A 21,242-nucleotide genomic window follows, 5' to 3' on the forward strand; every position below is an offset into this window, starting at 1 on the left:
TTATCCTATTTTAAGTTGTGGGGAGAGAAAAGAAGGGGAGAGAATTGTAACATCCATATATGACATCAAGACAGAAAAGTCATATCTATCCTCTAGGAAAAGTTATCCTGAGAAGCAGCATAGAAAAAGAAAAGGAGCCTGGGTTTAGAGTCAGAAGATCTGGATTTAAAATCTAGCCTTCTCACTTAAAACCCAAGTGACTTTAACCTTTCAGTCTATTGCCTCATCTGTAATATGAAGGGGTTGGACAAAATGCCCCTTAATGTCTCTTCTAGGCAATCTCACCTTCTTGGTTAGCTTCTATCCTTCAATCTGGATCTCCCCAAATCATCAGTTATTAATAACAATTTCTCTCAGTTGCATATTCTGGCATATAACTCTATCCTAACATTTTCAGAAATTATTACACTGTTTCTCCAGTCAATAAAATTCTATGAACCATCTTCTCCTATTCTCAGCATCTCTTGGACACTGATGTAGGTAACTATGTCTTCCAAATTTCTAATTGATGGAAGAATTAACCAGATGAAGCAATCTTAGAGTAAATAACAAATAACTAAGAAGTATGTAATGCTTTACAATTTACAAAGCACCTTCCTCAAAATACTGTATGTAGTTCAAGTATTATTGTTTCCATTTTGCAGATAAAGAAAATGAGGCTTAGAGGGTATAATTGTTATACACCAGCATAAGTAGCCAACTTGGCACTCAGTTTCTCAAACCTAATATTTAAAGATCCTGTTCTATCTATGGACAGGAAGCCATACCTAGTCTCTCTAAGGCTTGTTATACTGGGAGATAGTAAAGGACAATGGCTAGGGGGTGAGGGTAGAAGAGGAGAGAGAAGCTTAACATTACCTCCCTTTGTTATAGTATTCCAAACATCTAGGAAATAATTAAACCTGCCACTAATTTCAATATTACTAAATTCAAATGGCTGAGCAGGCAGATACCTAACAATACTGAATTATATGCAACTGAGAGAAAGTGTTAATAATAACTGATGATTTGGGGAGATCCAGAGTTCCCCTTTTTTTCTATAGTCCTCATTTCAAAGTTTAGTCCCTTGAAGAACATTACTGATAATGAAATTTAATTAACTCCCCCCCAATCTTGTTCAGACCCTACCCAACCTTACAAAGAATTTAACTTAAGGTAGGGAAGTCCATTGTGCTCTACTTAGGTCTGTGTGGGATAAATCCTTTGTTTAGATTGTCCAAATCTGGAGGTGGTCTTGGTGTAGAGATAGTTTCTTTCTTCCAGAGTGACACGATGTCACTCTCTCAGTCCTTCATTGAAGTGAGTCCACTTCTCATTGTAATATTCATTCTCTCATTAATTGTCAACCAATCAGAGTTCCTTGGTACCCTCAGGAACACCCACTCTTCCAAGGGCATTTAAACTGTGAACCCACCACTATGAGGGGTCTTTGGCATTAGAAAGTACCTCTGACTTTTTTTTATTAAAATGCTAGAATTATTAGTAAAATGATTAATTACCCAGAAATCATGCCTCTCAAACTTTATAAACATCACACATGAACTCATTTTTCTGAAGCAATTTCTGTTACAGAAAGTCCTTCCTTTACTTTCAGAAGCTTCCCTCTCTCATCCTCCCTGATTTCAAGGGAATGACCCTCTCAGAGATACATACAATTGGCCAACTGCCTCTTTCTTTCTTTTTAAAAATGCATAAAACATGCAGATTGGATTTGAAGATTTATTTGTCTTTCTTTCCTCGGCTAAACAAGAGAGGTTATTGAAATAAAGAAACAAATTTGGAAATAAAAATGGGATAGACAACAAGTTTAGGATTAGGTTGGAATACACCTTCACTAGGAAGGGCCATGGAAGTGAGGCTTCTCAAAAAGCAAGAAAAAAATGCTAGCATGTCAAGACAGGACTATGGACTCTAAATACCTTGAAACAATTCTACAATACTTAGAACAAGGCTAGGAGATTTGCAACTGATGGAAGATATGAAGAACCTGGTCACGTGAACCTGGAAGAAAGAAGGACCACTTTAATTTTTGAAGGAAACTGGTAAGACAGCATTAGTGAGTAGTTGCTCTATGTCCATTTTCCCTGAGGACTTACAAATTATCAAAAGATCAACAAGATCAGTAAGAAATTCAACATTAATTCTTTGACCTTATGGATTTTGAGCCACTCCTACTTTATCCAGGAAAGTTCTATAGAGGCACTGAAAATAAGGGTATGTAACTATCTGAAAATGGTTTTACTCAGGTGGCTAGGTGGTGCAGTGAATAGAGCACTGGCCCTGGAGTCAAAAAGACCTGAGTTCAAATGTGACCTCAGACACTTAATACAAAAAAGTAGCAGTGTGACTTTGAGTAGGTCACTTAACCCCAACTGCCCTACCTTCCCCCCTCCAAAAAGAAAAAAAAAGGTTTTACTCTAATTATTAATATAAAGGAATAAAATTTGAAAGCATTTATTAAGTCCCTCTGTGACTAACACCTTTCTTCTGCCTAATATGTCAATGCTACACATTGTTGTTCCGTTGTTTCAGTCATGTCCAACTCCTTATGATCCCATTTGGGGTTTTCTTGGCAGTGAGACTAGAGTGGTTTGCCATTTTCTTCTCCAGCTCATTTCACAGATAAGGAACCTGAGGTAAGCAGGGTTAAGGGACTTGCTCAGGGTCACACAGCTAATAAGTATGTGAGGCTGGATTTGAACTCAGGAAGAAGAGACTTCCTGACTTCAGGTCTGAACTCTCTTCACAATGATGGGGGAGGGGATCCCTATAGGTTCAGCAGATATTCTGATCTTATCCAAGACCAGAAAACCTGCAATATCGTCTGGAAAGAATTCAAGGTCTCAGGCTTAATTGGAGTGAGAGTTGTAGAAGTTTATTGTTACACTTCCATGAGAAGCGGGCAAGAGTCCTTTAGGGGACCTGCAAGTGAGAGGGGTACATGCTTTTACTTTTAAAGGGTAGGGTTTCCATTGTCAGGGCTCACCTGACGGGAGGGGCCTCAATGCATAGACAAAGGTCAGAGCTGACCAAGAGAAGCATGTGAATAGATAGTTTAGATAAGATTTGGGCCAGGACCTAGGAGACATGAGGGATTAAGTAAGAACAAAGGAGTCCCAAGGTGTTGCCTAGGCCTAGTGGGGATAGGGGGAAGGGGCAGAGTCGGAGGTTGGGAAAGGAATTTTACAGATAACAATTTTACAATACAAATTGCAGTTACAATTTCACAGACTGGTTTCACAAGTTGGTTTCACAATTTGACCTAGACCCCAGGTACCCCATCATTCTCCAGCTCATTTCACAGATAAAGAAACTGAGGTAAGCTGGGTTAAGGGACTTCCTCAGGGTCACACAGCTAATAAGTATATGAGGCTGGATTTGAACTCAGGAAGAAGAGACTTCCTGACTTCAGGTCTGAACTCTCTTCACCATGCCACCTAGCTGAACTCTTTGCTATATGACAGGGATACAAAGCTATGAAATATTTCTGGCTTTCCCCAACTTTAACATCTATCTGTGGAAACAATGTTTACACATAAGATGAACGTTAAATTTTGACAGCAAATATAAGGAACTGGAGAGGAGGGGGTGCTACCAGGAGCAGGGGGAGAAGGGAAAATCAGGAAAGGCCTCATGTAGTTGGTGATGATTCAGCTAAGTGTTGAAGGAATTTATGGAGGCTAAGAGAGAGAGGCAAAGAGGAAAAAACATTCCAGGTACAGAGAAGTCAGATGTCTAAAGAGAGGAGAGGGAATGAACAGACATTCTCTCAACATTTGTTCAGATCCTGAACTTAAATTGAATGTTATCAATCATTTTGGTAGCTCCAATTTGTCCTACTTTGTGAAGGCTGTAGCTCAGGCGGCAGGGACGACTGCTTCCACATGTTGCCTGATGCTTGCAGAATTATAAAGCTTGTTTTAGGTACATCAGAGAGACTGAGGCTGGCTGTTCTGTTTAATCCCGAGGCACTATTGGGAATTCAACCTATAATGCCAAAAAAACAAGTGGGATCTAATTGACCTGCCCTTGAGATTGTATACACATACATACTAATAGACCAATATTCTCATACAGACATAAGACAAAATTATCTCTCTTCGATGCATAAACCTGCTGCCTCTTTCAATAATGGTAAGATAGCCTTAAGTCACTGAAGGCTAAATGACAAAACAAAGATCCTTCCTAAAATGATAAGACCATGCTACCCTGCTGCTTCTCAAATTAAAGTGGAGAGAAAGAATTTAGCAATACCAAAAAAGACCTACAAACAAAAATGTCCTCCAGTGAGCTGGGAAACAAACAGAAACTGCTGTTTATTTTAAATTTGTTTTAAATGATACACAGGCAAATATTCAGCAGCAGACAGTGGGAGATAAAGGGCATTTTCTTTTCAGTTCAGGCCCTCTATACTAAGGATCCTTAACCTGGGGCCCATACCCCAAAGGGTCTGTAAACTCTGATGGGACAAAAAAAAATCATGGCTATGTAACACAGACCACTCTAGCCCCTACTGTCTGCAGACCAGGTGTGTTACATTTTCATTCCTCCTCCAAAATTCTCTAGTGCTCTAAAAGGGGATTTGGATTTCTCTAGACCAGGGGTGTGGAACCTACTTCCTGGAGGCCACAAATGGCCTTCTAGGTCCTTGGGTGTGGCCTTTTGTCTTAGTCCAAGTTTTACAGAACAAATCCTTTTATTAAGGGGATTTGTTCTGTGAAGTCTGGATTCATATAAAGGGCTATATACTTGAGGACCTAGAGGGCCACATGTGATCTTGAGGCCACAGATTCCCCACCATTGGTTTACACTCTCTGCAAAGGTCTCAGCACTATTAATGTTTCCCCGACTATAGGCTTCCCTACCCTCTGATTCCATTTAACCACTGATTTTTCCATTAGCTTTTACAAAGAAATATTTCTTTCAAAAGGTTTAATCAAACTTATTTGTTACTGAACACATGGGAGGCAGAATTACACCCCAGTCCACTTAGTACTACCTCAGCCTCTGGGGTGGGCATTAGATTCATAGTTTAGCCGGGTTCTGTTGAATGCAATCATCAGAAGGACTGATCTTGACCACATGATTGCAGCAGATTTGAACTAGTTGGAGGTGGTTGATGGGGGATGGGATCCCAATAGGTTCAGCAGGAATTCCGATCTTACCCAAAACCAGAAAACCTGCAATATCATCTGGAAAGAATTCAAGGTCTCAGGCTTAATTGGAGTGAGAGTTGTAGAAGTTTATTGTTGCTTCCATGAGAAGCGGGCAAGAGTCCTTTAGGAGACCTGCAAGTGAGAGGGGTACATGCTTTTACCTTTAAAGGGTAGGGCTGCCATTGTCAGGGCTGACCAGACAGGAGGGGCCTCAGTGCACAGACAAAGGTCAGAGCTGACCAAGAGGAGCATGTGAATAGATAGTTTAGATAACATTTGGGCCAGGTTGAAGGAGACAAAAGGCAAGGACAAAGGAGGGTGTGGGCCAGGCCTGAGAAGAAATGAAGAGATTAAGTAAGAACAAAGGGGTCACAGGGTGTTGCCTAGGTGGAGTGTGAGATAGGGAGAAGGGGCAGATCTCAAGGGTGGGAAAGGACAAATTGCAGTTACAACTGAACAGATTGGTTTTACAAGTTGGTTTCACAAATTGATCTAGACCCCAGGTACCCCATCATGGTCTTGTGGTCTCTGTGGAGAGTCCCAACTCCCTCCTAACTGGAGCCCACTGTTCTGACTAGATGTCACCACTCCTAAAGCCTCCTCTGCCTTGTCTCTGAACTTTCGTCACATAACAGAGTCTAGAGGCTGGGCATACCAAGACAATTCCTCCCGGCTGGAGATTTAAACCCTGACCACTGTCCCTCCAGACACTCCAGGACTCTGTGTGGTATCTCAAACTGTAATCCTCTTGCCTCCATTAAAGACCCTTGATGCTTGGTACTTTGGTTATCTTCTTTATTTACAGTAGACTGTTCCCATAGGGCTCCCCCTCAGGCTTGGGTCCCAGGCACCCTGGTGTCTCCTGGCTACACCATCCCACCTACAATCCTGGCTCCAAAGTTGTCCTGACTCAAGCTCCTGAGTCCCATGAGAATCACCATCAGAACCTGAAACTGAGGAAGACAAACACAAAACAGAAACAAATACCCCAGTACATTTCTCGGAGCAAGGATAAAAGGGAGCAGTTGAAGGACATGTCTCAACATTAGAGTTCATGGTGTCTATGCTGTGGGTGGCTGGGATCTTCACCCTTTTGACATAGCAGATAAGAATATCTCTGACACACACACACATACACACACACACACACACACACACACACACCCACTAAGAGGAAGGTTGGGGAGAGGGGAAGGGGGACCAACTATCACACTACTATTGAAGACCCAGGCAGCCAGGCTGTCCCCCACCTAGCTGGCTGATAGCAAAGAGGTCTCCAAGTTAGACAATCTGGAAATGATTAAAAAGCCCCTCCAGGATGCCTCCATATACAGACTGGCACACACAGAAAAGTCCAGATTACATTTATTTTATTTTCACCAATCTCTATCTGAAATTTAACATTTTCTTCAATTATTTAAAAATATTATTTTTAAGAAGGGGTCCATAGATTTCACCAGGTTGCTAAAGAAGTCCATGACACAAAAAGTATAAGAACCTCAACTCTAAATTCACTGTTAAGTAACATAGAATTCAAATTTCAAGGTACCACTTAAAAAACATATTGCAGCATTAGAGAATTTATTCAGCCCCCAATTATTCCTCTGTAAATTCTACACTACTTCAGTAATTTAAAAGTACTGGTGACAATCCATAGGGAGGAATAACACAAAAACTATTTTCAATATTTAACATTTAGCAATTTACTTCCGTAAGTATCCATGGAACAAAAGCCAGTGGTAGACGTTTATAAAAAAATATGACCTATACATAAATTGCCTGAAAATAGCTATTTCCTGCTCATTTCTTTGGGTATTATGTTAATATTTAGAAGTTAGAAACCTGAAAAATCGTTATTTTTATAACAACTCCCCTACCTTTTTCTTCACTGGAGGCAAAATGTAGTTAGCAATGGCCATTATTCTCAGGCAAGAATTGCTCAGGAGTAAAATGGAAATCATGGTATTTTTTTTTGTTCTCAACTCTAAAGGACAATGTGTGTCAATGATGATGATTATTCTGTCTCTCATTATCATTAAAGCATTTACTAAAAATATCTAGAATGTAATAATAATAAAAGCTAGTATTTGTGTAGTTCTTTACACGTATTATCTCACTTGACCCACACACAACAACCTTGTGAGACAAGTGCTATTATTATCTCCATTTAACAGATGAAAAAAAGGAGACTGAGAAGGGTTAGACTTTTCCTAGTCACACAGCTAGTTACTGAGGCAGCATTCAAATTGAAATCTTCCTGACTCCGAATCCACCTTTCTGGCTACTATGCAACCTAGAAGCTACATGGAAAGCCAATCTGAGATTTCTAAAAGCTTGATAACTTCTGAAATCCCTTATAAGACTATCATTCTGCAACTCTGATAGGTTTATTATCACAGTTAGGGTTGTTAGAGGCAGCTAAGTAGAGCAGTGTGGGGAGTAAGAGACCCAGAGTCAGGAAGACTTGAGTTCAAATCCAACTTTAGATACTTATTAACTTCATGACACTGGGCAAGTCACTTAACTCTTTTTGTTTCAGTCTCTTCATCTGTAAAATGGTGATAAAAATAGCACTTATCTTCCAGAGTTGAGGATAAAATGAGTCCATATTTGTACAGTGTTTTCACAAACCTAAAGGCTCTGTACAAATGTGTCTTTGCTAAAAAATTAAATGAGCTGCCTCAAAGTGTGAATCCCTTCTTTGGAGGTCTTCAAACAAAGACGATGACTACTTGTCAGGTATCTTGCAATATAAATGCCAGTCAGGTGTGTTGGACTAGATGACTGCCAAGGCTCCTTCTAACTCTCAGATTCTATCATAACTGAAAAGAATTCCATCTATTTGAACATTAAGATCACATGCTATCATAGAAAAAGTACTGTGTCTGGAATCAGAGAATCTTTATCTATAGCAGTTAGGTAGCACAGTGGATAGAATGCAGGGGCTGGAGTCAGAAACACTTGAGTTCAAATCTGGTCTCAGACACTTACTAGTTGTGTGAACCTGGGTAAGTCATTTAACCCTCTTTGCCTCAGTTTCCTCATCTGTAAAATGAGCTGGAGCAGGGAATGGCAAACCACTCCAGTATCTTTGACAAGAAAACCCTAAATGGGGTTACAAAGGGTCTGAAAGGACTGAAACAACTGAACAACAATGAACCAGTATCTAAATCCACTACTTGCGGCTGGTAGATAAAACCTCCAAGAAAGCAGCTTACACCTTTTTGGCCCTCAATTTCCTCATCTGTAAAATGAGAGTGTACTACTAAATGACCTCTAAAATATAGCACTATGTTCTGACTACAAGGAGCATAATTTCCTGCACGCGACACCAAATCTGGAGTCAGAAATGTTGGATCGCTATACTGCCTCAGACATTTACTAGCTTTCCAAGCTGCCTTCCTCTCTCTCCCCAGGACTTTCTCTATAGTGCCCCAGGAACATCTTCAGCCCGGAAGCTAATTCTACCCCTAGATTTCATAAACAGTAAAGTATCCTCTATTCTGCAGTCTCTCCTCTGATGGACTGGTTCCTCCATTTTAAGAAGGAGGGACAGGTAATAGACTCCCCAGAGCCAACATGGCAGAGTAAGCAGTAAATTGCTATCACTCTTTCATATTCACCTCCAAAACAACCATAAAATAGTGCCCCAGAACAAATCTTGGAACAGTGGAGCCAGCAGAATGAGAGTAGAGTAGTCTTTTACCCTTAGAGATTTGGAGGATTGGCAAGAAAGGTCCATCTCACTCAGATAAAAGGGGAGTGCATTGTGCATCCCAGGACAGGAAGCATCCCAGCAAGCCAGCAACAAGGTCTACCTCAGCAGACCAGTGGGAGATCCTGAGCCCCAGTGTGTTAGATCAGGCAAAATGCCAACACCAGGAACCCCATGCCCTAGCATATCCAGGGGAACTGGCAGACTCCAGCTCAGAGAACCAACATGTGCTTCCGTATAACCCTGGTTGGGCAGGTGTCCTGCTGCAGCCAGAACTATACAAGCTTCAATAAATTGTATATAAAACCTATCTTACCCAACAGGGAAATAGGAAGGAAAGAAATTAAGCACAGGAGGCAAGGGGAGCAGGACTGACAGAAGGTAGGGCAGATCATGGGAAGTGGTAGACAGAAGCAAAACACTGGCGAGGAGGGAAAGGGTGAAAGGAGGGAGAGGATAGATAGGAGGAAGAATAGGGTGGAGGGAAATAAATGGGAAGGAATCATAACTATGATTGTGAATGGGATGAACTCTCCCATAAAATGGAAGTAGATACCAGAGTGGATCAAAAGCCAAAATTCTACAATATGTTGCTTACAAGAAACGTATGTGAAGCACACACGCACACACACACACATACACTAAAGATAAGGGGCTGAAGCAGAATCTATTATGCTTCAGCTGAAGTAAAAAAAAAAAACAGGGGTATCAATCCTGATTTAGACAAAGTAAAAGCAAAAATAGACCTAATTAAAAGAGATATGGAAGGAAACTACATCTTGCTAAAAGGTACCATAGACAATGAAGCAATCAAATTAGAAGCTCACAACATAGTCTACCTGTCAGATCTTTGAAGAGAGGAAGAATTCACAACCATACAAGAGATAGAGAACATTACAAAATGTAAAACTGATAAATTTGATCATAATGAGTTGAAAAGCTTCTGTATAAACAAAACCAATGCAAAAAAGATGAGAAGGAAAGCAGAGAGCTGGGAAAAAAAAATCCTTACAGCAAGTATCTTTTACAAAGACCAAATTTCTCAAATATAGAGAGAATTGAGTCAAATTTATAAGAATAAAAGCCATTTCCCAATTGAAAAATGTTCAAAGAATATGAACAGGTAGTTTTCAGATGAAGAAATCAAAGTTATTCATAGACATATAAAGAAGTGCTCTAAATCACTTTTGATTACAAAAATGCAACTTAAAACAGCTCTGAGGTACCACCTCACACCTATCAGATTGGCTAATATGACCAAAAAAAAAGGAAAAGGATAAATTTTAGAGAGGATGTGGGAAAATTGGGAAACCAATGCATTGTTGGTGGAGTTGAGAACCAATACAACCATTCTAGAGAGCAATTTGGAATTATGCCCAAAGGGCAATCAAACTGTGCATACCTTTTGATACAGCAATACCACTACTAGGTTTGTATCCCAAAGAGATCACAAAAAGGCAAAAAGAACCTACATGTACAAAAATATTTAGATCAGCCCTTTTCATATGGCAATATATTGGAAATTAAGAGGATGTCCATCAATTGGGGAATGTTTGAACAAGTTGTGGTATATGAATGTAATGGAATACTATTGTGCAATAAGAAATGATACACAAGCAGATTTCAGAAAAACCTGGAAAGACTTGTACAAACTGATACAAAGTGAAGTGAAAACCAGGAAAACATTGTACACAGCATCAGCAAAATTGTTTGATGATTAAGTATGAAAGATTCAGCTTTTCTTAGCAACACAAGGATCTAAGACAAGTACAAAGGACTCATGAAGAAAAATGCTATCCATATCTAGAAAAAGAAGTGATGGACTCCAAATGCAGATCAAAGCATATTTTTTCACTTTATTCTCTCTCATGGTTTTTTTCTCTTTTGATCTGTTTCTTCTTCCACAACTGTGATGAATATGGAAATATGTTTTACATGATAGCATATGTATAAAGTATATCAAACTGCCTACCATTTTGAGAAGAGAGGAGGAAAGGGAGGGAGGGAGAAAAATTTGGAACTCAAAATCTTGTAAAAATGAATGCTAAAAATTTTCTTGGTATGTAATTGAGAGAAAAAATAAAATACTATTTAAAGAAAAAAAAGGGATGGGCCAGCCATTATCTTCATTCCTCTCCAGTCTGCACTCCCAACTTTCCCTAATTTTCTCCACAATGCCCCTGCCCTAACTACTTTTATCTCAGCCCCTCTCATTTTCAGTTCCCTTCTATGTGTGGTTTCCCTCCTGAGAGTGGAAGCCCTTTGAAGCAGGGGTTTCTTCTGTCTATATTTATATTCTCAATCCTTAGCACAGTGCCTAGCATATAGTAAGTGTTTAATAAGCACTTGTTTACTTGTCCTCTTCTTTGCCTCAGCTTTCTCATCTGTAAAATGAGGAACTTAAACTTGATGTTTTATAAGTTCTTTCATGCTCTAAATCTAAGACCCTATGGTCCCATGATGATACGACCTTTCAGCGCCTTTCTTTAGGCGATCATCCCACTTAGAGGAAGTGAATCTACCTCTCTGAGACACAATGAACAATATAATTAATATAATTAATCTCTTCTTGCTGCTCCCTGTCACAAAGTTCTTTTTTTTCCCCAAGGGTCATTATCAGTTCCAATTGTTAAGAGGCATTTTTTGAAATTGTTTGAATAAAGGTGCTAAATATAGCAGCTTCATTAAGGAAGAAAGCGTGACTTCTATAAGAAACAGGTTTAAATTTATAAACTAGAGATAGAATTTGGAGCTCTAGGCTAGTGCTATACAAAAATTGGTTTAGAGGAAAACAAAAAGGGATAACAAACATGATAAGAGCCTTTTATTCCTCCATAATTTTGACTAGGTTTCTGTTGGAGGTTTTCTTTCCTTTCTTCCCCCTGCCACTACTGTAAGCTTTATTTTCAATCAAGATAAGGTCAGATTGAAGTACCTAGGAAAGAGAGAAAAAGATAAAACATTTGAAAATTGATGCTGCAGATCGAAAGGCTAAAAGAAGTAACCATATTAATGAAAACACAAAAGGAGAGAGATGGTATCAACAAGCAGTGAAAGGATGATATGATGACTTCTGTGGGGTTTTCAGGGATCAGATGATGAGAGCAGAAATCAAATTGGGTTCACTTTCAGAAAGAGCAGATTGAACCAGTGATTGCTAGGGTGTGATGTGCATTAATAAGATAAAGGCTTGTGAATCATTTCACAATAGTCAGAGAAGAGGAGTCAGGAGAAAAGGGGAAAGATTGAATTCAATTCAACAAATATCAACAGAGAATCCACTAAGTTTAAAGACCTCTGCCAGGCACTGAAGATACAAAGATGAAAAATAATAGTCCTTGTCCTACTTGAGCTTGAAATCTAGGGGTGAGATCAGTGTAGGGGAACCAGGGTTAGTCTACTGATTTTGGAGTGTTGAACTTAGGCTCATGAGACCATCTGAATCTTACCTCTGCCTATGTGATCTTGGGCAAGTTGTCAAATATCCCTTTCAACTCCAACATGGTCCTGTTAGGCTACGAAAAGGTAAATAACTACAATATAAATTAGAATATGTTTATGTACATAGGATAAATTATACACAGAAGTATGAACCATTACAAAATCCTAGAATATGAGAACAAAAAGGGACCTAAGGAGACATCTAATCCAACTCAAACATGAAAAATATCCCCACTATAACTTTTAAGGAGGGAAGATCCATCACTTCTCAAGGCAGCCTATTAGAAACACTTCTTTATTTTTAGGAAGTTTTTTTTCCCCTAACGTCAAACTTAAGTTAATGTCTTTGCAACTCCTACCTGCTGCTCCTGGTTCTGCGCCCTTTGACCAAACAGACCATATCAGTCCCTCTTCCAACACCCTTCAAATACGTGAAGACACCTACTATGCTTCATGAAGGGTCTAGTCTTCTCTTCACTAAGCTAAACACACCTCCTTCCTTCAAGCTCACAGTGTAATGGGGGAGACAATATGCAAACAACATTTTTGGCTACCATACCACACCACTGAGGCTTGTTGAGCTTGCAATATATTAAAACTGCAAGGTCTCTTTCAAAACTGCTATCTAAGCATTCCTTCCATCTAATTGTACCTGTGAAGTTGATTATTTGGCACCTAAGCTTCAAGCTTACTATTTATCATTATTGAATTTCATCTTATTAGATTCTGACAAATATGCTAGCCTTTCCCTCCCTCTCCCTCAACTACTGGTGCCTCCCCTCTAAGATTACCATGAATTTATTGTATATCTAACTCTTTATCTATAGAAAAATAGAAATGGGTTATGTATATGGATATAGATATAGATGATAGAAATAGAGAAAGGGAGAGGGAGAGAGAAAAGGAGATAGAAAATATCTATCAATATATGTGTATTTAGATATGAGAGAGAGATTATATATGTATAATTGTTTATGTGTTGTCTTCCCCACTAGAAACTGAGCTCCTTGAGAGCAGGGACAATATTTTTTGTCTTTCTTTGAATTCCTAGTGGTTGACATAGTGCCTGGTACACAGCAAACACTTGATAAATGTTTGTTGACCTGGATGAATAAATGAAAAACATTTATTAAGTGGCTACAGAGGGCAAAGCACTAGAAATATAAATAGAAAAGCAAGACAGTCCCCATTCTCAAGGACCTTACCTTCCAATAATAAGGGCCTACATATATGGTAGGTGTCAGATTCTCATTTTGATCTTCCATGTGGGCATGACCTGCCACTCCACTTAAATATTAAGTTCCTTGAATTAGAAACTAGGACTAGATCTTACACTACCTGTTACTCACCAAAGTGTTTACCATAGATATGGGTACATAGTAGGCATTCACTGTAAAATCACTGAAGAAAATTAGTTGAATGGAATTGTTTACAGAGAAAACACTGATAACCTGAGCCATGTCCTCAGAAGTACAGTTATATGAGTAAATGTATCATTTCCGAAGTGTCATTAGTTAGAGGTCAGCAGTAATGTCTTTTGGAAAAATAATCATAAGGTAAGAAACAAAACCAAGATGGTAGACTAGTAGGAAGCAGTACACCTGAGCTCCCCTCCACAAAATTCCGAAGTCAAATCTAGAAAATTCACCAGGATGAATCCTGATGGGGAAATCCAGAAAGTAACTGGATAATAATAATGCATTTGTCCCTCCCAGTTCATCAAAGGGAGCCTCACAAAGAAGTTTTACTAGAGATGAAGATGACATTGGAATAGAAGCTCACTGGTCACAGAGTACTCTAGCCAGAGAGAGGCTGTGTACTGGAGTATGAGGAGGTCCCCAACCCATACTATAGCACCACTAGACCTATGTAAAGGCACAACAGGGACAGGGGCAGACTGGCAACTTTGCAGCACACGACTCAGTTCTGGGTCACATATCCAAGTTAGCCTAAGAAGCAAACCTATATCCAGGATGGTGTTCCCAGGTAGGAAGACTTTGAGTTGTGTACCAAGAAAGGAGGAAGTTCAGAAGAAAGGAGCAGGTGTGAGGCTCAGATTCCAGGAGGAGAGAGGGGTTTCAGTTCCAGCATCTAGCCCAAACCACAAAGGAGTAACCAGGGCAGAAATCCCAGACCAAAAAAAAAAAAAGGCCTACAATTCTGTCTGTGGGGGGCTATTGATATCCCGTCCTCTCACTTACCCATAGTAAGTCTTCGGTCGTCACCGGCCTCCTAGGAGGAATTACCAGACAGAGCACCCGAGGTTTGCAGGAGTTGTTTATTCAGGCTCAGCTACATCGCGACTGCCCTGAACTTCCGCATCAGGGCAACTTATAGGTACACGTAGCCAATCATCTTCTACAGCTCTATTCATTGCCTTTTAAGGTCATACATCAAGCAAGCAGGCACTAGCCCATATACCATTACTTCCTGGCCCCCAACATCTCCCCCTTTTTGTTTAATCAGGACGCTTGTCCGGTACAGCCTTAAGCGGTGCAGTTGTAATAACCTGAATTTAGCAGACCCTGGCGGCAGTAGGGGAATGCAGGATGTTCTGGCTTGGGTCATCTCCTGATCCCTGAACCTTACCCGTCCTCGGTAACCCAACGCCCTCGGGCCCTGTCTTAGGCGGCCGGGTCAGGAGAGGCTGCCCGTCATAGAAAGGATCCCGTCTTACTTCAAGAGTGTTACATGTCTTCCATGGAAGCCAGCCATACTTGAGGGTCTGCTCCTTCCTCAATGGCCATAATGGCCTTTTGTGTGAGCAACATATATCCTTGTTGTCTTCTCTGCAATCGGCAGAGGTACCAGACAAGCAACCCTATGGTCAAGAGTAACACCATACTTGACGCCCCCAAACCTCCCCAAGAGGCAAACCATTGGGTAATGTTTTGGAACCACTCAGTCCATGCTGATAATTGGGGACCAGATATGGTGGTAGAATTCAATACAACTATAGCATGTCTAGGCAAATTTGCATGCTCTCGCCCACCCTCACCGGAATAAAAGTAAGGAGAGGGGGCCTCAATGCATAGACAAAGGTCAGAGCTGACCAAGGGGAGCATGTGAATAGACAGTTTAGATAAGACTTGGGCCAGGTGGTTAAGGAGACAAAAGGCAAGGATAAAGGAGGGTGTGGGCCAGCCCTGGCCTTGATTACTTAATCAAGAGATTAAGTAAGAACAAAAGGGGTCGAAGGGTGTTGCCTAGGTGGAATGGGCAGAGTCGGAGGTTGGGAAAGGAATTTTACAGATAACAATTTTACAATACAAATTGCAGTTACAATTTCACAGACTGGTTTCACAAGTTGGTTTCACAAATTGACCTAGACCCCAGGTACCCCATCATTCCCCCCTTAAACAGATGACACCCGAAATCATTTGGGGGCACAGGACGATGATCTCAGCCTCCCGAGCTACTTCCCGCTGGGGAGGGGCGAAGAGCTTTCCCTGCCTCTCAGGGTATCATCGGTCAAGGGGTGGGGTCCATAGCCAAGGTCCGGAATTTGGCTGATGCCAGGTCCAAGGGGTGATGGGTAACGACTTCAGGCAACGGTTGATACTCAGCCGACAATGTTCCCGGCAGAAGAGTCACCTGCCAGTGAAGGGTGCTGAGCCTAAAAAAAACACAAATCTAGCAAAAAGATTCCAAAAAGGAGTAAGAGAAAATTGACCAGAAGTGGGGTGAGTATGGGCTAGTATAACCCATTACTCAAACTATTTCACTGTCCTTCATATTTTCCCATAGAATAGGCCTTTCAAAATCCCACTAGAGATTTAAAATTTCTTCTAAAAGTATTTTCCCTTCTTTAAAACAGTTCAAGACTCATAAAACTTTTAGAATGATCTTAAGCAGTTTGCATAACTTTCTGTACATGTTCTAATCTTAGATAAAAATAATATTAGATTTTCCAGTAGGCTAACACGAAAGAGCTCACATCCTTTACTGACTCCCTGCTCCGATCATAGAAACCTGCTATAGAAGGAAAAAAAACAGGGACCTGTGACATTCCAAATATGACAGGATAGAACATCCTTGATTCTGTTTAAATTCAGGTTAGTTACAGATATCCAACCATGCAGTATCCATTCCACCTCAATGCTAGACTCAGGAATAGGTGGGGAACATTCCTTTTCAAACGAACCCCATAGGTGTTCGTAAAGTCAAATCTCCCATCAGGTTTATAAATCATTGCCCTAATAGATTTGCATCTACTGCCCAAGATTCCTCATCTTTCTGTAACTATGCTTAATCTGATCACACTAAAATTTCCGTTCTCTCAACTAAAGTGTCTCTGATTTAATCCCAACAATTAATTCAGTCCATGGCATTAATACCCAATTATACTTTGAAATACACTGGGATCCCTATGACATATACACAGATATAACTTTTCTACAGAAACTTTATAATCCCAATCTCAGTCCATGGGATAATGATTCAATATTGCATTTGTATTCTTATTTCCTTTTCTTCTCAAATATGATTGAGCTATTAATTATAAAATCTAGTTACAAATCTTTCTGTCTTCCTTAAAACTTCCTCACACCCTTCTCAACATACTTAAACCATCTGATACAAAGGTATCCATACCACTATTTAGAGACAGGAGGGGCTTGGAAATCCCCATTTGTCCCCAAACCTTCTTATCTTAACATCAATTTACTCTCATTAAGTTGCAATATACCACAAAGATTTGCCAGGACTCATATACATAAGGGATTCCCTTTAACATCTTTCCCTTCACAATTTTCTGAGATTGTCCTGGTAAGGCCAATTGTTAGAGATCCTTTTTACTCTTTTGTACATAGACTTTGCTGCTTCTCAGAAAGTCAAGCTTATAGTTTAGGAGCTTCATACAAGTTCGCTTTCCCAGGTAATTTTACAACATTATACAGTAGTAGAGGGACTGTTCTGAATGAGCAGAACTAGTCAGTATAAAGTTGTCAGTTTTAGGTTTTAGCATTAAAACAGTAGCCCAATAACTTAGTTAACAGTCTTACAATTTCAAACAATCTTAACTGAAACTTCCTTTTAAACAAAGATAGACTTGGAAGCTTAAGATTTTCCCAAATTACAATACTCCAAAACTTTAAGAGAAACTGCTTTTCATACACCATAGATAGTACAGATGTTTACCAGTAATGATATCATCTCAAGTTTGAACTTCGAAATAGGAACAAATGAATTACCAATCTGATGACCTTAAAACTCCACATGAAGTTATACTAAACTAAAATCCTTTTTTTTTTTTTGCTGCCATACAACCAATCAACTTATAATCACTGTATATTTCCAGAATAGCCAAAAAGTTAAATGGACAATCAGCTATCACAGTAAATATTGGCAGTATTGTTACTACTTGTTTGTATCCCAAATATAAAAGCTTTAAACCATCAGATATTATAACATAAAGAATCCAATTCACATGAAAATAACATTATAACATAGGGTTAGCAGAACTGATAAAGTAACATAGCTAGTTTTACACAACTTTTTCTCCATCTTTTAGTTTCAACAAAACTCAGATTGAAAACTGATTTGTCACTCAATTTTTACAGTATAAGAGGACTTTACAATTTAGAGATACCATAATAGAACAATGACATAATGACATTAATTGCATTTCCGATTCATCACATACCAAAATTATTGATAGAAAATTAGGCTTACCAAGTGCAGAGGCTTTTCTCCTCTCCCCACAGTTGCAGAGCTTGGTTGTGGTCCCCGGGATTTGAAAGGAAAGAAGGTCATCTGCATGCCCCAGGGGCCCTCAATATAGCTGCTATGCCTCCCCCCAATGTTTTTAGCTGTTCCAACTTTTACTCCAATAAATTTTGTGTCCACTCCTTAGAAACTTCTTTGAAAGTGATAGCTTTGACTTCCCTAGCAAGGGGAGAGGGAGTGGCACCTACTCCCTTATCCCAGTTCTAGAGAACCCAAAAACCTCACCTTATGTATCAAATCTTGGAAAATATTCCAATTTGCCTAAATGCCAAATAGTAGAATGAATTCCAACTTTTCTTTAGCATCAAATTAGGAGTGACACTTTTCAAAGATGACCAGAATGCATTCAGTTGCCTTTTAGTTGCATTCTGTTACACAAAACTTTTCTCTTTTAAGTGAGGCAGGAAATAGTTAAATGTTAATCTACCTGCCTCTTTGTTCTGAGGGAAAAGATTCCTTCCCCATCCCATCACCCTCTCCTCACTCCACTTGGCCAGAGTGGAATGAAGAGGAGATTTTCAAACTTTTAAAGATCTTAAAACTTCTGTTCACACTTTTCAATAGCAACTAACTTATACCTATCTTAACTTCCTACCCATGTTCCTTTCTTTGCTACATGCTTAAACTTTCTTGCTTTTACTACTGTCTACTCTTCCTGTTGGACTTTGATTAAAGCTCCTTTAAAATCATATACATACTTTATTTCTTTCTAATTCCAACCTAACATTTCTCCTATACTCTTTCACTTGCATTTACCATCATATAACCTAAACAAAACAATATTTTGCTCTCTTTCTCTCCCTTTCCAGCCTGCACTCAGCAGCAGGGGAAAGAAGGAGGGAAAGAGATACAGCATTTCAAAGGAATGTCCTGCAGTTGCAGCCAATGGTACAGAACTTTTCTAAATTAAATTTGGTCACAGACTCCCCATATCCAGAGGCCCGTTTCTGGAAGTCTGTGAAGTTGTCCAAAAGGCATTTCAAAGGAGTACACGGGCCGGCTGTGGATGATCCTTGGCCCATAATGGACCTGATGACTGGATAGGACAAACAAAGACACAGAAGGGACAGAACACAGCAGAAACACAAGATACGACACGTAACAGTTCTGTGCACAGTACCAATCACTCAAAACATGTACCACTCATTCTAAACAAGCAACTAAGTGGGACTCGAACCCACAATTTAATCACCTAAACCAGAAAGAGTAATTAGGTGGGGCTTAAAGTGTTATCTATCTGCTTCTTAAAAGTGATCGGGCCTCCGGCAAGGTTAAAGGCAAGGTTAAAGGGAGGAGGACAGCTTCCTTCCGCCCATTCGGCAGCCCAGGCGGCCGCCCCCCCTGTGGGGACTTCCTCCCTTTTTCTGGGCAACGCCCTGTAGGCGTCGAAGTCAGGCACTTCCTCTTTTTTATTTTTTGCTGCGCCACTGTCTCCTCTCTTCCGGGTTCTTGTTCCCAGCGAACAGCGCGCGGAGCCAGCTCCTTCGCTGTCGCCATCTTCCCCGCTTTCTAATCCCCTCTCCGCTTCTCTCAACTCCTCCCAGATATTGAGGAGGTCGGCTAGTCGATTCCTCCTCCGACTCCTCACTAGAGGAGCCTGCTAAGGATAAATGGTGAAATCGGTTGGGGTTAATGACCCCGGGTTTGTTCCCTCATATGAAGCCATTTGTTGTCCCACCACGGCCCATCGGCCTGGCTGCACCCCTGCATGTTGTATCCAGGGGCAGATGGTCCATATTTTTTCTACAAACTGGCGGCACGTTCTTATCGGTATCTTTATGCCGCCCTTCACGCACACTTTGTAAAGCTGCGCGGCAATAACTCCTTTCTCCTCGGGCAAAATTGCGGGGACACTTCCTGTCCCTCCCATCTTCTCAAAGGTACTCTTTACCAATGAGGCTGTCTGGAGAGCTAAGTTACAGCCCAGACGGTCTTCTCGGACCCTACCCAGGCCCCACGTTGGGCGCCAGTTGTGGGGGGCTATTGATATCCCGTCCTCTCACTTACCCATAGTAAGTCTTCGGTCGTCACCGGCCTCCTAGGAGGAATTACCAGACAGAGCACCCGAGGTTTGCAGGAGTTGTTTATTCAGGCTCAGCTACATCGCGACTGCCCTGAACTTCCGCATCAGGGCAACTTATAGGTACACGTAGCCAATCATCTTCTACAGCTCTATTCATTACCTTTTAAGGTCATACATCAAGCAAGCAGGCACTAGCCCATATACCATTACTTCCTGGCCCCCAACACTGTCACTCTGAACCAAGAGTCTTTTCTAGCTTGTTGATAGCAGCTGAGTCCAGGAGCAATATACTGTTGCCTAAAATGAAACCTAGGTCAGAAATTTGCAGAGCTCAGATGGTGTGGGGTGAGGGAGACAATCAGGTTTTGCACTAGATCATATCATTTTGGAAGCACTAAAAGCTTGTAGGTCCCCAGCTTGTCTCTGAGATTGTGGCATAACACAATATTCACTGACTCAAAGAAAGCAGGAAAAAGACTAGCCCAGACTTTCCTTCTGGAAGTGCCAACAGAGTCCAGTCTGAACATCAAGTCTGAAGTCAGGAAGAAGGCTGGAAGAATGAGAGGGGGGGAAAGAATCCCACCATAAAGAGCTAATAGAGTGGCAGAGAAGCTCCTGGCACAAAACCAGAAGAAAGGAATGACTCCAAAATACCTACAAGCAAAGTATAACTTGGGCAAAAATTCAACTAGAATTCCTGAAAGAGATGAAGCAAGAATTTTTAAAAGAGATAAAGTGTTTTTTGTGAACATAATGTGAGTGCTGAAGGAAAAATGAGTGGGAAAATAAGAGCTATAGAAGAAATAGAAAGGTATTTAATAGTTTGATATAAGTACAAAACTATGTCTAAGTAACAAATGCCCCAAAATTAGAATGGACAAAAGAGAAGTCAAAGACTCTCTAAAAATTAAAAACAAAGTCAAAAGACTGAAAAATAAATAAGAGGAAATGGAAAGAACATATCTCACAGCAAAACCAACTTGACCTAGAAAAGACAATGAAAGTGAATAAAGCACCAGAGTGAGTTAAGCATGGGCCGGAGTCAGGAGGACCCAAGTTTGGTTCCTGCCTCAGACACTTAACACCCACACAAAAAAAACTAGCCATGTAACCTTGGGCAAGTTACTTAACCCCAAATGCCCTTCAAAAGGCAAAAAAAAAAAAAAAAAGAAAAGACAGT

General features: G+C 40.4%; 2 long non-coding RNA genes across 2 annotated transcripts in view; both read right to left on the reverse strand.

Annotated features, from left to right (window-relative positions):
- The window catches only part of LOC138143256 (uncharacterized), a 127,895-nt gene that overhangs the window by 85,128 nt on the left and 21,525 nt on the right, over nucleotides 1–21,242 (reverse strand). The gene's annotated exons all lie outside the window — the stretch shown is intronic.
- Nucleotides 14,577–21,208, reverse strand: LOC138143255 (uncharacterized). The gene is made up of 2 exons (XR_011163647.1): nucleotides 17,986–21,208; nucleotides 14,577–15,928 (listed from the first exon to the last, which is right to left on the reverse strand). It is a non-coding gene; the product is annotated as an uncharacterized lncRNA (long non-coding RNA).

This window comes from Petaurus breviceps, unplaced genomic scaffold, assembly GCF_028583685.1.
Source record: "Petaurus breviceps papuanus isolate PSGF00001 unplaced genomic scaffold, PetGlider_PUasm1.0 90633, whole genome shotgun sequence".
Lineage (NCBI taxonomy): Eukaryota > Metazoa > Chordata > Mammalia > Diprotodontia > Petauridae > Petaurus > Petaurus breviceps.